Source organism: Anticarsia gemmatalis, chromosome 5 (genome assembly GCF_050436995.1).
Source record: "Anticarsia gemmatalis isolate Benzon Research Colony breed Stoneville strain chromosome 5, ilAntGemm2 primary, whole genome shotgun sequence".
Taxonomy (NCBI): Eukaryota; Metazoa; Arthropoda; class Insecta; order Lepidoptera; family Erebidae; genus Anticarsia; species Anticarsia gemmatalis.
Window position 1 is genome coordinate 11,224,004 of NC_134749.1, and position 17,990 is coordinate 11,241,993.

A 17,990-nucleotide genomic window follows, 5' to 3' on the forward strand; every position below is an offset into this window, starting at 1 on the left:
CCCCTGCGTACCTGCGAAAACTATTCCGCTACTCATTAATAATACTCAGTTTAAACCTAATCCTTATTGAAAGTTCGAGAACAGTTTAATACAAATTTTATCGAATAACCGGACGAAATCTAGATTGGCTTCCATTTCTATTCGAAGAGTTGAGAACAAAGCCTCGGTTTATATGAATGGAGGCTCTTTCCGGTGGTCTGTCTGTTCTGTACTTATTTGTATCGGCCATAATTCAGTCTATTGTGTACGCGGCCTTGCAACGCCTTTCACCGCTTCGGTTGAGAAATTACGTCTAAAATTTAAACAGATCGACTGTCCAATGTTTGTGCAAATAAAAAGTCGTTGCTTAAATATAGTAGTTGCACCATTTAAGAACTTTTTATCAAGTACATTTTATAGTACATTTGGGAGATTTCATTAGACCTTCTCGCTCACTCTTTAATATAGTCCTGTTCCTTCGATTCCTTCAAATACGAAGTAGTTAGTACGTTTGCAATGGCCTGCGAATAGATTATTCTAGTTTCGAAACAAGAAAGAAGTTTCCTTTTTACATGAACAAGCGATTTCTTAATATAATTAACAATTGTGAATCAGCTAGCTTACTTTGTTTGTATGAAAAGCTGACCAGCGCCCCTAGGGTATTCTAAGAGATTTTTTTTTATCAAATAATTTTAAACGTCAAATGCTCTCTACAGTACAGTAACTACTCGATAGTACAAAGTGTAGAAAATACGTATTACTGGGCAGTTAATCTGACTAAAACGGTTATAAACCGGTGTAAAAAAGGAGACTTGCAGTTTACCGGTGTTTTTCTAAACTCAATGTATAAGGATGTGCGTTCGCGAGTCAGTCGGCTGGTTAGAAACCTTGACAGAAGTTCTAACAATCACCGAGTGAGGACGAGCGCCGCCGAAGCGTCAGCGTTAACAATTAATTAGTCTGAGAATTCTAAGAATTACTGCTAATTATGCTCTGAAGATGCATGAAACAACAGACTTTGTTTGAAACTTTGCTTTTTGAAGTCGAATATATATTTTTTTCATATCAAAGTGAATACTTTTACCATTAAACCTCTGATTTTCTGATAGGACAGAGGTTAGTCTAGTAAGAACGTGTAAGAATGTAATACATAGCGTAAAAGGAAAGGGATTTAATAATAAGATTTTCTGTCAAAATCTTGGCTAAACCTCCAGCATTGCTTGCTAGGCTCTACCTAGCAGCAAAAGCTAAACGTAATAATGTAGCAATCTGAAAGTAAATGAAAAACGTCAAGTTCAAGACTAAAACCATGTCACATAGAATGACCAACGGACGAATGACCAACAGCTGTATCATTCTAATGACTTGCTACTGTAGTCCGACAACTTAGTAGACAGACTTGTATGCAAGGCTCACGGCTTGCAGAGGCACGAAAATTCAGAATTTCGAACATCAGTGATCCGAAGGCTTAAGCAGCTGGCGATGGCTTTTTTCATACAACTACATTATTATCATCTAGACTCGAAATCTAAAATATTACAATCTAGAAAAATCTGCATGCCAAGGCTCTCAACAAAGTTGTCGGGCTACAGCTGTCATTCGTTCGCGCATGTCTGTGGAACATAACTCGTGTTCGAACGTGAGAGAAATGGTGTCGGTTCTACGTTATTTTTCTCACATTATTATGCAAGTCATCAACAAAGAAAGTAAAAAGTAATTCTTCCTAACTCGCGATGGATTAATCACTCAAATATTAAACAATTATGAATACACGTCGTTTCCCAGTGTTGCCAGTTAAAAAAGATGGATGGTAATGCTTCCGCTTCGCTTAGATAAAGTAATAGTTTTAAACTGTCATTGAGATGAGGCAAGAGTATTAGTTGCTGATATTTGCTTTTAGTTTTTTCGAGTTTTAGCAGTTTTATATATAGTCGTACCCTCTTATTCATAAATACACTATAAACCTATTTTAGTTAAAAAACTACTAAGTATAATATATTTTCATTTTTTCATTTCGCTAAGGAGTGAAAGAACAAAACACTTTATAAGCCTTTCATAACTTCATTATAATATATTTTTATGAATAAGAGGGTTACACTATATATTGACATTTAAAATGATTTAAAATAGTAGTTCGTGTGGAATGCGCTAGGAGCGCTAATCAGTCAAATAAAAATCATTTTTCGATGTTCTTTCAAGATCTCCTGAACGGATTTCGGCACAACGACACACGTAGTTTTTAACACATAGGATACTTTTTACTTAAGGAAACCTTTTCTTACGGACGAAGTTGTTAGCAAAATCTAGTTATGTATAAAGAATGACAGCTACAGTATGTCAACGATGACTGTGTTCTATAAAATGTAAGGATTATTGCAATAGATGGTGAATCACTTGTAATGTTTTCTACTTGATGTTAACGAATGTGTCATATTGTTGCAGGTCCATGTCATTGCGCGAATAGCTGATACTGAGTGTGGTGCACTTTCTTCTTCTTCCTAGGTTCGTACTTGTGATATTACTAGCTTTAAAGACTGAAATTTTCCCCTCTGTACACCTTGATGGGATACGAGGGAAACTTTATTTAGTAAATACAATTATTGCTAAAATTATGAGCACTATTGATTGTTTTTTTGGGTAAGACTTTGGTAAATTTTACTTAAATTTTCTAGAGCTGTGCATCTATCAAAGAAACGAAAAGTGTTTTATACTAAATAGAGAATATGAACAAGGTTAAAATATAAAAAAAATCGAGTATAATGTTATAAAAAATATTAATTGTTTCTGTACCTACTATAAACAATTTTATTAATATTTTTATAACATTTTACTACTACTAACTTTTTTCTACTGAGCGTAATTTTCCCGCAATGCGAGATATTCTTAAGCTCATATATATATATATATATGTCGGAATATGAAAAGAGTATAAAGACTCTTTGGTCAGAATGAGGTCGTATACAGGAAGCCAACGCCATCTAGTGGCGTTCGATGGAGTTAGTGGCGCGCGTTGTTCGAATTTGACAGATGTGATTCTCTTCTGTTTTGGCGGGAATGGCGCGTGGACGACACTGAACCATCGCGCATTCTGTATTACGAATAATTACGTTATAACTGGTGTTTACTGTACCTACTTGTAATTATAAAGTGTTCAATTGTACGAGTGTGACTTATTATCTATCTGACACTACACCACGACGCCCACAGTCGATGAATAGGTTTATTACAATGAGTACCTATGATGATGGAGGATGAAAACCCAGAGAACCCACACCCCTCCGTCATATCATAATATCAATTATGAACCCGCAACGACGACGACGACGACATCAGAAGTGGGATCGGTGTCAGATAGTACAAGAAAAGAAACGGACGTCTGGTGAGATAATTATGTTTGAGCTGCAATGTTAGAAGAAAAACAACAATAACCTCAAAAACAAATGAAGATCTGCCTACGATTGACTCGGAGAAGCGAGAAACAGACGCAAGATCATGAAGTAAACCTATAGACCAGCGAACATCGAGCATTTACATCATCGTCGGATCAAGCGCCGCAACAACCAGCAGCCTTGATGTGCTACAAATGTGGCAAGCCTCGCCACATAGCCGTCCGGTGAACGAGCGGCGCGGCGCGGCGGCTGCAGCGACGGCAGCGACAGCGGCGTCGGCGACGGCGGCGGCATCGGTGGCGACTGCGCTGGCGGCTGCAGTGGCGGCTGCGCTGGTGGCTGCGCTGGTGGCTGCGCTGGCGGCTGCGGTGGCGGCTACGCTGGCGGCTGCGTTGGCGGCTACGTTGATGGCTGAGGTGGCGGCCACGGTGACGGCGCGGTAGCAACGCTAGAGGTGGTAGCGGCGGCGACGATGAAGGCGGCAGCCGGGTGACGACGGGAAGCGGAAAGAGCGGCGATGCATTGATGTACGAGTCATACAACCACCATCGAGGACTTACGAACGTAAAGGTGAATCGTTACGTTTTACTTATGGTTCCGTGACTGAACGCTTGTTGGTAATATGAAGTTTTCCTACGTTTACTGGTAAATGTTCTAATAATGTTGTTGCAATGACTAGTATTGGTCAAAGATGTTAGACGAGTGTTCAGTACAGAACATATTTTATGTTGTGTGGTTATTAAGAGGTCGATCCTTTTGAAATTTATCCCCTGTTTTGAACGATAATTACCTACTTACAAAATAATTGTGTAGTCTATGTTTTGGTAATGACTGCCAGTGAATTTTATTAAACGAGAGTCTAACGTGTTAATTTGGTCAGTAATAATGATGGTAGTAATTCACTTCAATGTTGAATGAATTAAGAGTTTTTCATGATGGGTTTACTGGATTGACTACAGATGAGTTAAGGATTAAGTTGACTAAGTTGAGCATAGAATTATGCACGGTTGTTTTAGAAAAGTATTAGATAACAAGTTCAAAGAGCCTTTTGAAATTATTGAGATTGTGGATAGATATGTTGGTCAGAGGTCATGTACCAGTCGATATAGATTTTGATGATAATGAGACTGATGAGTTTGTGGTGAAGGTATTCAAACGAGTGAAGGTTTCTTTCGGCCGTATTGTGTTCGACCGTATCAGTTGTTAATACGTATTCGTAGCCTGGTGGAAATCGGTATCTCTTGAGGCAACTCAAGTAGTCCGTGGGTGCGCGGTTAGCGTTTAACACTGACGGAGGTCGTGGTCTTGAGAGGCCGTATTGAGTGGTTGGACTTTGGAGAAAGTCGTGGTCTGTGGAGACCGTAGTGTGTAGTCCAAGAGGGATGCACGTGTGAGCAATGTGATTGCTCGTCGGCTGGAGAGCCGTGGTGTTAGAAACTTTACTCGGGGATAACTGTCAACTAAGTATTTGTACAGTAGCTGTAAAGCTGTAAAGGTTGATTCAAACGGCTTTGGTACATGACTCATGCTGACTGTTGTTAATGAAACTATTTTGACTACTGTTTCCAAATGTTTGTTCGTAAATTGAGATTTAATTTAATATTCAAGTAAAGCTCTTAGTAGAGTTATGAGATGGACCCAGTAATTGTAGAGTTTGGTCAGGAGTGGCCGAGTGTGACATTGTTCTGTCGTGAGATATATTGTTCACAGAGTGACCATCACACGAGGACGTGTGCAAGCAGGATGGCCGTGTCGGAATATGAAAAGAGTATAAAGACTCTTTGGTCAGAATGAGGTCGTATACAGGAAGCCAACGCCATCTAGTGGCGTTCGATGGAGTTAGTGGCGCGCGTTGTTCGAATTTGACAGATGTGATTCTCTTCTGTTTTGGCGGGAATGGCGCGTGGACGACACTGAACCATCGCGCATTCTGTATTACGAATAATTACGTTATAACTGGTGTTTACTGTACCTACTTGTAATTATAAAGTGTTCAATTGTACGAGTGTGACTTATTATCTATCTGACACTACACCACGACGCCCACAGTCGATGAATAGGTTTATCACAATGAGTACCTATGATGATGGAGGATGAAAACCCAGAGAACCCACACCCCTCCGTCATATCATAATATCAATTATGAACCCGCAACGACGACGACGACGACATATATATATTTATACAGTGCCAGACTCTAATATGTTGACATTTAATAAAAAAAGCCACAACATGCCATTCAATGTGTACAATTTTCCTCAATTCCGTACAAATTGGGCGGTATCACACCGTATACGAAAATGTTTCCTCTTTATCGCGTCAGAACGGTCACGCGTTCCTCCGTAATGAATCTTTTATGTGGAATACGGGTCACCGGACATTTCATAATGGTAAACCAATAAACATAGTTGTTCACTGAAACTTGGTATTCTGAAATTTGTTTGTTAAGTTTCTGAAACTATATTGTTTAAGGTTCTTATTGATAGATTGTTATGAACTTGGAATCACGGTTTCCAAGAACGTACATATTTTATTACGTCAAAAGGGGTTTCTTAAACTGAGAGAACTGTTTGTTAAGTTTCTAAAACTATGTTGTTTAAAGTTCTTATTGATAGATTGGCATGAACTTGGAAGCATGGTTTCTATGAACTTACTTATTTTATTACGTCAAACGGTTTTCTAAAACTGCTTCCAAGCTTATATTTATACCTGTACAGGCTTTATTTATAAAGTGTTGTTATCATTTCGCACTTTAATTTAAGAGAAAATATCATCTTACATAACAGCTTGTGTCCTAAATATTGTTGTTTACAAATTCCCTGAAACAATTTGGTAGCATCAGGAAACGCGCGCACCTTTCAATCAAAATTAAGCACAATATTATTAAATTTCAATAATGTTTTCATTTTATAAAGTTGATGTTTCACTGCGGAAGCGTGTCGTACGGATCGTGATTAAAAAACACGTTCAGCAAATTCGAACCACGAACAGTTTAAAAACTTGTAATAGACAATTAATGACCTTTTCGAATGTGCCTTGCAGTTTTTATTTAAAGTTTCCGAACGAATCTGCCGCCATTGCAGACATTTGCAGATTCAAAATGGGGACCACCATTTTGTTTTTCTACTTTTTAATTGATTAAAATGCTTAGTTTTAATATAAAACTGATGATTTTAGAATTAATGTATTCAAATTGTAGTATGATATTTTTGTTAAATGAGATCGAAAACATTGATATTTATGCTTGATTAGCTAGATATTATTAGAGTCGGCGAGGCCAATGACCTCATCAAGTCATCAGCAGTTTGTTATTGCGCAGATATTATAAAAAGCCACTCGCGGGCCCCAAGTGTACGACGTAATAAACAAATGGCAATATTTCTAACTGCACTTGCGATTATTAGTTAACAGTAACATTTTCATAATAATTAAACTAGCTAAACCTGCTTATAGATTCATTAAAACTTACCATTTTTCGCACGATATTTTTTATTCTTAAGCTCAGCTTTGGTAGGTAAAATGCAATTAATTTGAGGTTCTGGTTTACAGGTAGTTTTATCAAGGTAATAACCTGTAGTTATTCACTCTTTTTTATTTAAGTTGAAAGCTAGAATTACCTGTAAAGTAACCTCTAATGAATTAGGTAAGTACAAATTTTCATCGCCAAATAAGTTCAACCATTTTTAGTGTGTACGCCATCGTGTGCGTGGAATTAGTGAAAAACAAACTTTGTCTATAATTGGTATTAATTAACTATACGTGCTTTCGTAGAAGTATTAGTTTTCTGATAAATTAATTATTACTTATGTAAAGATAAAGGTTTTATTTTTTTCGTGGACAGCAAATTATCTTCAATTATAAAATTATATCAATTATATTTTCATTTCCTATCAATTGTTTTCAAAACATGAAAATCTGTTGGGCAATGAGTTTTATTACTTGATAGGTCATTTTGATCCTGTTCAAGTACGCTTGTTTCAAGGAAGGCCATTGTCATCACGAAGAGAATCTATTGAGAATGGTGATCTCAGCTGCCCATGGCTGTATATTAGTATTATTAAACTCTTTGTAGTAATTATAACTACATAATTAAACTGTTCCATCAATAGTTGATTGGTTGCATCATTAAATTATCCGACGACGTTGAGTTAAAATCTGTTAAGGTACTTTTAAAACGCTCCTGATAAAAAATAAAACATTTCTCTACTAAGACTTAAATTAGGTTATTTTGTTTCCTAACCTGTGGCTGTCCCAATGCTGGGCAAGGTCAGTCAGCTACCGAACGAAGGAGGGGTTAGGCCTTCAGCCCACTATGCTGGCCAAGAACAGTTTGGGACTTTGCATGTACCTACTCAAGAAATATGTCACACATCTTATGTTTAAAATGGTATTTTTTGAGAAAATTCACGTGTTTGTTTTCCACAAAAATAAATAGTAAAACTAATAGTTATCATTAATCCTTAGTAGCTAGAGTTCTGCCTTTTCCCATGAGAAATTTCCCATGGGATAAATTATGTTTTTGTATTTATATTTGAAAGACAAAATGTAAAAACAGATTCGTAAGATAATAACTCAACAGCATACGTCTATATTTATAGTAAAACAGTTCCTAAAATAGACAACACGTAGCGCTAAGTGATTCGCAATTATAATCATGACTGTTCGCGACAATGGCCGTCTTACGCCATACTGTATCATGCTGCCATAACTAAATGTCAATTAAAACACCATTACATCATTTAATGATTAAAGGATGTGTACCTATTTATAAATGACATTAAACTTGATGGATAGCTAAGAGATATTATGTAGCCTTACATCGAAACATGGCTGGTACTATATACATAAATCGCGTCACCAGGCTCTGAATAGAGAATAGAGAGCGTATCTGTATTTTGAACACACACGTTGATACTATAATAAACAAAGTTCTGCACAATTGGCTAGTTTCAATAAAACTGGCTGCCGTAGCCGAATATCGGCCAGGAGGCCTCCTATTTTTTTTGGTTAGCCTGTACTGCGACACCGCTGGGCACTCGCGCTCATCGGTCGGTTAACTAATTATGGGTAAAGCACCCTTAGCGCGGACGTTCTTTAGATGCCTACGACACCAGATTATCCACTATCCATTCGAGAATAAAAAATCTTATACTTAAGCATATTTATAATTATAATTATTCTAGGTTTAAAAATAGCTTAAGATTACACCACTTAAAGTAAAACTAGTTCACAACTAGCAACTTAAAACACCTACTTATAGAAACTTGACTGGGCGACCACTTAGATATTATATTTTTATCTTCAGATCTATCTTTACTTCTTACCAATGTAAATGCAAAAGTTTAGATGTTTAGATAGATATTTGTAAGTCAATCACATCAAAACTACTGAAATAATTTTTATGTTAAGTCTTCTACTTATCGTATGATTAGTGATCAATCTAGTGTCGAAGTTGTTCAAGCCACCCGAAGGCCTTAATTGACAAAAACCGGGACCAACTTTTTACGTGTCCTCCAAAGCACAGAGACGCCCCGTTCAAATACCACTACGGAATGACCGCGCCTAGGTTTGCTTAACCTACAGATCGTTTACTGACATGTGAGCACAACTGGTAAATTTAGTATAGAGATAGTTAATAACATAAATAAACACATAGGGTACTTTATACCCCGGGAAATCTTTTCACGCAGACCAAGACGTATAAGCTAGTTTATATTAAGTTTGTATTCCGTGCACGTTCAAATGTATCCCAAGTGCAGTGTAAGTGGTATCAGGTGACTGGTTCATGGAGCAAACCAGTTAGCAACCAGTTCTGAGATAATTCTCGCAAATTATACACCGATCATCTGTATACATAACTTATGTAACAGAAACTGGGTTTAAATGAGCTTCGTCATATTTAGACTAAGTATACGACTTTTTTGAATAAAGTTACGTGTTTTTACAAAATATTTTGAGAGACTTATCAAAAGACTATATTATATTTTGGTAGAGTTTATAAAATATTAATTTTGAACGAAATCGGTAGTTAATATCAGTGTCAAAATATTACAGCAGCTGCCATTTCTCACGATAAGGACTATTTTATTACAACATTAATATTAGAACGATTAACTCATATCTATTGTTCCACAATAACAAATTCTAAAAGTCAATTATATTAATATCAGGCAACCATATTTGGTGAAAACGAGTGTCCTTTTTAATGTGTTTACGATCGCAATCAAAGTTTTCGAGACCAAACTAAAAGATAATAGCTGGCAAGGCTGGCAATTTTATTGAGGTGGCAATATTTCGAAGGCCGCATTATGTCAGCCGGCGGGCGCGTCATGGCGCCTTTCAACCAACCAGTCTTGAGCAGCTGCCGAGAGACTTTTATTAAATCCATTTGAATCTGTATCTGTATCGATTTGTTTGTATTTTTTTCGATTTGATATATTTGTTTTGATATTTTTGTACTCAAATGTGGTTTTATTTTGAATGACTATTAATATGATAAGTTAGGTATCCGTAGTGGATTTTTATCCAAGTAAATTACCTAATTAAGTAAACATAAATTTTCCCTGAATTGTAACATTTGGAGTATATTAAAATACTGTGTATATTAAAATCATAATAAATAAATCAATATAATCAATAATAACATATATTTTGAAAGATTGACAATGCTCTAGGTCCAAAATAACATTTATATTTAAGTAGAACAAACTTCGAAATATAAGAGTTTGTCTATTACGTGATTTGTACAACTGCTCTATCAAAATAATATACTATCATATATTAGCTATCTCATGAGTTATTTTTATGTAAGATAAATTAGATAACACTTGATTTATAAAGTTGTTTTGATATCAAATACTAATCGAACTATAAACTATATACTTGACAATATCTAAATGTTTATATTTACCATTTTATGACTAAAAATAACATTAACTGTGGGTATACCATATTTACGCCACAAGTTCATTGCTTTGAAATAAATTAAATTTCATTTTAACATTGTAGTTACTATTTACTTCACGTGGAAATTTCTAAACTAAGAAAAGCCGATTTTTTTATTTGCTACATTTTCCTGTACATTGTGTATCAAAAGATCGAAATTATTCTATAAATACTTGATCCACCAGTAACAATTTCAGTGATTTTGTACGATTTTTCTATTGCTATATGGCAAATGCGTAAAATTAAATGCCACCGACATTCATCCTGTACATTTTTTACTACTGCATTCACTTATAAATATTGGACATGACTGATAAACCATCTACTAAGAAAATCAGTTTGTTATCATTTAAATCTGAGCTGACTGTAGCACCAAATTGTAGAGTTTATGAAATACTCACGTACTGAGGGAGGTAATTAAATTCCTCAATCAATTATCACGGTAACACACGTGAGTTGCGATAACATGAGGTTATTTTTATCTTCGCTTTGTAGCACGTGTCCATCTCATATGATGATTGGCATAGTTTCATGCCAGTTCTTCTTACTCTATACCTTTAAAATGGGCGGCAATTTTTTACTTTTGACAATCACAAGTGCCTGGAAGAGATTGCCACTGTGCGATAAGGCCGCCAATTGTACTTTTATTTTAAGTTTATTTTATGTTGTTCGTGTTTACTTTAAGTAAAATAAAGAGTTTTTCATTCATTCATTCACAAGTGTTTTTTTTTACTAATGGTAATATTATCCATGGCCAATTATCGGCGAATCATTCTGTCTCAACTCTCATTCTGGAGTCGCGAGGACTTACAAACATACAGTTAACTGACATAAAGTACAACCAGATCACCAGACCTGAAACAACTATTTGTGGATCGCACAAATAATTGCTATGTGTGGGAAACGAACACTCATGACCTACCGTCGCAATGATAGTCGCGGGGCGTACACCTTAACCACTGCGCTACGGAGGATTTTTGACATTATCACCACATTGCGTGACAAAACGTCAAAAAATATGAAGTTAACTGAAAATGTAAGCTTCAGTCCTAATAATTAATTCATTATTATAGTCAACTAAAGAAGTAGGTAGGTACGTAGAGAGTCGTTTTCTAAATATCAGATCCGATTTTAAGAATTATTTCATCGATGCAATGCTACATGATTTTTGAGTAACAATTAAGGAGAAATAATTATATCATTGCAAATCTCTTAAAATGGACGAAGCCGTGGGCAAAAGCCGCTTTGTATAAATTAGAGATTAGGATTAGATAATAACTAGTATTAAAATATTCCAAGAACTAGTTTGCTACGTCGTATTTGAAATTATTTTTCAAGTGTTTGTTACAAACATTATACTAATCCAAGATAATATGTAAGCCTATTAGTTTTATAAATAAAGAGGCCTAATCTTGTAATTATCATATTACATAGATTTATTGATAGAGATATGAATGTAAAAGTAATTATAGTTTATTAATAACTTAATATTGGTTTCTGCTTTCATGCAATATTTGTGCTCGTCACGGCAAATTTCTCACGAGGAAATGAATACTTCTTAATATCGTAATTTTAAGGGAAATTGTTACGAAAAAAATATGTTAAATATGTCATAAAATGTATCAATTATCTATCTCTAGTAAAAATAAACCCAATAGCTCATTAAAATAACGAAAATTAAAGGTTTAAACTACTTCGTGTAAAATTTGATCGAATAGCAGATACGCGGTATTATCTAATAAAATCTAATAAATAGATACGCAGATTTGCACTATCCCCATGATATCGAATTTTGTTTCATATGTAAGCAGTTAAGCTTTCAAACCATAATAGGTAGACTCATACCTTAATGCTTGTTATTGTAATTTGACTACATTTTACGTTTCTTTACACGGTAAGGTCGAATCCTTATTAAAATGAGGGCAATATACCAGTATATCAAGACCATAGTCTGGACCTAACTTGACTAACCTTCGAGTACTGCAAGGTGAATGTCTTTGCTCCCTTGCTCAATGCTCACGCATCTCACCGCACTTGACCGACTGGCCAGTTAAATTTTATTTTTAGAATACGGAGCAAAGACAAAATAGAGTTCACTTTTTTAATCTGTGCACCACCGTGTATGGCGGAGTCATCCAAATTGAATATCAAAATTTTGTAATTTTTATTTAATTATTGGTCGTTAAACAAGAAGTACGTAAGGAAATAAATATTTTATTAAAACATTATTTAATACCAACTGTCTGTGCTAACTGTATTTTAATGTAAGAGATTATATAAAATTTAAACCTTTTTATTGCAATCGATATATTAAAGATTATGTTTTTTACTCAATGTAATGGGAAAAAGATACATTATTGAATAAAAAATATAGGTAAGTTCATCAGCATAACTCGTTTGAGTGATTAGTTTTAACATATTTTTTTAAAGAGTTCTATAAAATAAAAGCTCGTAAATTAGATAAGAGAAATAATAATTTGTTGAAGAGTTAAGTTGTTATTGGAAATTAAATTGATGTTAGATAGTCCATTAAATGTAATTCTTTAGGTCTTAGCTTGTGTTTTTTAGGAGAACGCAAATTTGCTTCTTAATCTGTACATAAATGGGGGTATAGATGCTAAAGTTCCGCCATTTTGGAACAAGGGGGTCGGGGCTCTGGGGCAAGGGTAGTGACTCCACACACTTGTTTTGACACGCCATAAATAAAATGGGGTCGCCTGAAATAAAAAAATGGGGTCCTCTGAAAAACATAATCCTAAATGTAACTTTGAATGAAGAAGAAATGTTGAAATTTTGAACCTAATTGTCTAGGAGGCGAAGATCTAATATAAAATCAGAGTTAGTTACCGGTTTTTGACAAACGTAAACAAAATACGCAATCAAATTAGTTATATGTAGATTTATATACCAAAATCAGCGAAGCGGATGACATAATCGAATGCATTCGCATTGGTCAATCATGAATAACTTGTACAATTTCCATAATGAAGCAGGAAGAAAGGAAGCGTAATTAATATGCAACCAGATCATTTATTTAATTTAATACTCGTGTCAAAATTGAGGTCGGTGATAAAAACGATATTTTTTGAGATCTCGTACAGTTTTATAAATAAAATTAAGTATCCATCTTTAAAAAAAGTTACTTGTCTTGTAGTTATAAACACTTAACTGTTCAAGTTTTGTGTCTGTCTGTTTGTACGTCTGTCGGGGGTCATTGTTTGAACGGCTTCGCTGTTTCTATCATTGAAATAAGGAGAGTTTGTAGACCATTATTTAGGCTTTTAGAAATAGCGTGAAAAAACACAAAAATACAAATCTCAGTATATTTAGTTTTAAGGATTTTTAGCTGTAAACTAAGCACTTATCACTAGAAATGCATGTAAACTGTAGGTATACTACAGACAGTATGTTAGTTAATAAATACATACAAAAGTACATAGAAATATGTATTAATTAAGTAGTTATTGTGCAACGAGTAAGCGGATCTGGCTTACGGAAACTTTTTTATTGAGCTCATATTTTAAATTTAATTATGTCGGTTGTAAACCAAATAATGCGTACACTCGTAATATTTAATTACAATCGCTTATTAAAACGTCTTCGTAAATGTTTAATAACTTGTCCGTGAACTGTCTTTTAATATTTATTGTAATTCCTGGAACAAATCTTTTGAGAATCGCGAGGGAATTTTAATATAATTAAGAAACATGGGGCTTAAATTCGACGAAAAGGAAACTTTGGATTTAAAATTCTTACTAAATTGAAGTGGGTTACAACTTTCAAGCTAAGTTCAAACGAAATGTGTTATCCACGAATTACGATTTAGATAAAATATTGTTATCGAAAATTATAACGAAACTTCGGGAAAAATAACTACATACATACCTACTGCCTGCCTGTATCTACTCTCTTAAAGTTTTATACAATTGCCATAGTCTAGCTAAAGTTGTAGTAAAATAAATGGTAGGTGTACACAAAAGATTCGCGTGATCCGCCATTAATATTAATCGTTCGCCATTGCTATAACCGGTTAGCGTAAGGTCATGATCCGCTTCAGCTGGACACACAACATTAGGAACGATCTATAAATAAATAAATATCAACTTATTATTTCCTATTATACCTACGTTTTAGAGAATATACCGCATCTTTACAAGAACAACGTGATATTTGTTTAACAAAACCTTTACAAGAGAGCAATTTGAATATTTGCGTTGATCAATAGTAAAATATTGACAATTTCAGTTACTGCAATTAATGTGCTTTCGGAAAATCTATACTAATATTATAAAGCTGAAGAGTTTGTTTGTTTGAACGCGCTAATCTCAGGAACTACTGAGTCTCAGGAGTGTCCGATTTGAAAAATTCTTTCAGTGTTAGATAGTCCATTTATCGAGGAAGGCTATAGGCTATATATCATCACGCTACGACCAATAAGAGCAGAGTACCTACCAATGAAAAATGTTGCAAAAATGGGGAAAATTTTGACCCATTCTCTCTTATGTGACGCAAGGGAAGTTGCGCGGGTCAGCTAGTAAGCAATAAAACCACCTTAACAATAATAGTGTTGGATAACGAATAACAAAAATAACGTTTTTTAGATGTCAAGTTGGTCTTGTAAAGAGGCGATACAGTTTCTTTATTATTTACTAGCTGACTCGTGAGACTATACGCGTCTACACTTTTCATGCCGTTTCTAACTCTCTGGAGCTGACATCTATCGCCATACTAAATTTTATTAAAATCAGTTGAGCAGTAACAACGTAACAGATAAAGAGAGAAACAAACTGACTTCAGTAGGTAGGTAATACTATTTTTTTGCATCTTTTGGTGTAGAATCCTGAATTTGAAAAACGTCATCATTCTCTTATAATATCTTTGATCCCTATCTATTGACGTAACTTTGTAGTAACAAAATACGTCAGACTTTGTAATAGTTAGGCAAAAAGGCACCGCGACGACGTCAATTTCTACGTCAGAAATTATTATTAAAGACATAAAATTAATAAGTAGGTATCTTCTTAATAGAAACTGTAAGCATGGTAAGTTATTGCTGCCGAGCATATTATTCTACTGCACATGAAAACTTGAAAAGCCATCATCTTCAATATTTGATAACCTTTAATATTTGCGTTGCACGACGTTTCAGTGAGCCGTTGCTCATGGCCGCCATCTTTAAAATGTATTGTCTTCCAAAAAAAAAAACAATTTAGTCTGAAAGGAGATACAACATTGACAGGTCGACTACAGAAAGGCATTGATGACTAGTCTTTACATTATGGCCTCCATAGAGCAAACAAGGAAGTCTATTTACATTTTCGCAACATTGTTATTATATTACAATGAAAACTTTGGAACGCTAATTATCTAACCGTTAGAACGTATTTAGTTTGTCCCCAAAACTCACTACTGATATTTAAATGATTCAAATGATAGTAGTTTTAAGGTCATGTTCCATATTATTATGAATTCATGACATAATAATAATTACAATGACCTGTACAACGATGTTTATAGTAATTTTCAAATATTATGTAGATTTAGAAGGTTTTTCCGTGGTGGGCCCATGACACAAGGTTAGAGGCCAATTCTCGTAGTAGAAATAATTTTCATTTAATGTCGATCTCGTTTTAAAGTCAAAATATGACGAAAAAGTTGCTTACGCGTTAATTTTTTTTAGGTTAACTGTCATTTAAGTCGTAAAAAGTTTTTAATTCCGGTACTTAGAACTTTATCTGAATTCGAATCGGAAGCTGGCACATAGCAGGTCGTTGCCGTGTAAGTGGGTCTCTTTTGACATGTTAAATTAAAAGAATAAATAAAACATTGAGCTTTAATTTGAATATCGAATCACGAGTGCGAGATCTAGATTTAAGATCTATGACTGATTTGGTCCGGATTTCTTTTAATTATTAATTACCGGTTTCTTAACCTTCGTCTAAGCTTAAGAGAGTTTATCAGATGCATTTGCTGTCATTTTATCTAGCAGTTAGGTTATCTGACACATATTGAGATGTGAAAATGTTCCTGAATTAGTTTCTTTAATGTTAGTAATTTTACAATGCATATTATGACATCGTTCAATATTTAACTGTGTTTAATATTGTGAGAAGTCTCTTAGCGTAAATGCGTCACAACTACCGACACTAAATTGTCATTTTAAAAAGAATCACTTTATTTTTAATAAAACAATGATTTACGATTGGCTAGTAGGCTGCCTACTTAAACGTAATTACTTTAAAGTAATCGGAACTGCAATAAACGATGGAAAGCCAAATCAAATGGCTTTCTCTGCGCTAAATAACAAATGAATTCGTTTCCAATTAACATTGAAATTACACAATAATATGGCCTAGATGGAACATTATTTACGTTTCATTTAAAATCGAGATAAAATATGGCAACTGCATAATCCTTAAAAGAACGGAAAAATATGGTTTGTTATAATCATGACTGCTTTTCAATAAAAAATATGTATAAGGAAAGTATTCAAGGAAATCTTAACATTATCATTGTTTATATTAAAGTGTATTTGTTTTCATCTTTAACATCAAAACGGCTGAATCGATTTGGGTAACATTTGGCCAGATGATAGTTAAATATTTTACAAAAAAGCCTGCGAATCCGTGAATATAATCTCGTATATAAGTAAGATGAAGTAAGATAGATTGGTTTAGAACTGTCTCGAGTTTCCAACCAAAAGTTCAGTGATAATCATGATACGATCTACTTGGATTAAGGAGGGATTTACAATCACCAAAATTGTCACTACTGCAAGGGGGATGTCAGATCTCTATCACATAAATGCGCATTTAGATTAGTCATCGCAAAGTATTGTTCTTTAAAAATACGTGCTCAATCATAGTCTATGACATCAATAGTCAAAAATAAGGCGATTAATGTCATGGTCGAATTTTAGCATTATCACGAACATAATTGGTAACAACTTTAAACTAACACGGCCATCTTTGATGGGGTTTAAACAATTTACTCGAATACCACATAGACAACAGTCGGTTTAGAAAGCTCAATTTAGTCTATGGTCACCGTTCTGAAACCGCAACAAGATATGTAGGAAAGCGAAAGCACTAATGTTTACAGGCTATAAGTGAACTTTTAGATGCAATCTGTTCTAGTTAAGTAGAAAACAGTATCGAGGTTTTAAACTGAACACGTTTCTCTGTTTACTGTCTATTATATACTTTGGCATAATAATGTCGTTGCCTTGACCATTTATCACTTTCCATTTCGCTGTTTTTTTTTAATTTATTTGTTTTTTTTTCTAGTCTGAGTCTTATAAGTAGACACCTACTAAGAAACTTAACTTAGAACAGCTAGAACATAAGCATCACCGATTCATAATATAAAGTCATAACAAATTTTCTTGATCATGAGTGTTAAAATTATAAACAATCTTCTTAGTGATATGGAAGTATTATTATGTATTATTCTAACTAGCTTATTCCTTTATTAACTTTAATTAAAACAATTTGACAGTTGACTAATTAGCACCAAACTTAAATATATTAAAATCAAGAACTTCACAACATTCTATTGTTTATAGACGAATAAAAAAGGAAGTTTTTAAATTTTGCAGCTAGCAAATAATTAAATTATTTTAAGAATAAAGTAATTAAAATTAATTGACAAAAAATACAGTATTTTCAAATAAACTGA

The 17,990-nt window shown here is 34.3% G+C and overlaps 2 protein-coding genes across 4 annotated transcripts in view; one reads left to right on the forward strand and one right to left on the reverse strand.

The window, feature by feature from the left end:
• LOC142973180 (uncharacterized) overlaps window positions 1-17,990 on the reverse strand; it is an 83,556-nt gene that overhangs the window by 37,812 nt on the left and 27,754 nt on the right. The gene's annotated exons all lie outside the window — the stretch shown is intronic.
• Window positions 1-17,990, forward strand: part of LOC142973181 (uncharacterized) — a 68,049-nt gene that overhangs the window by 23,635 nt on the left and 26,424 nt on the right. For both annotated transcript variants that reach the window (XM_076114790.1, XM_076114788.1), the window contains exon 2: window positions 2,422-2,481. The gene's annotated coding sequence lies outside the window, so the exon portion shown is untranslated. The remainder of the gene's footprint in view (window positions 1-2,421; window positions 2,482-17,990) is intronic.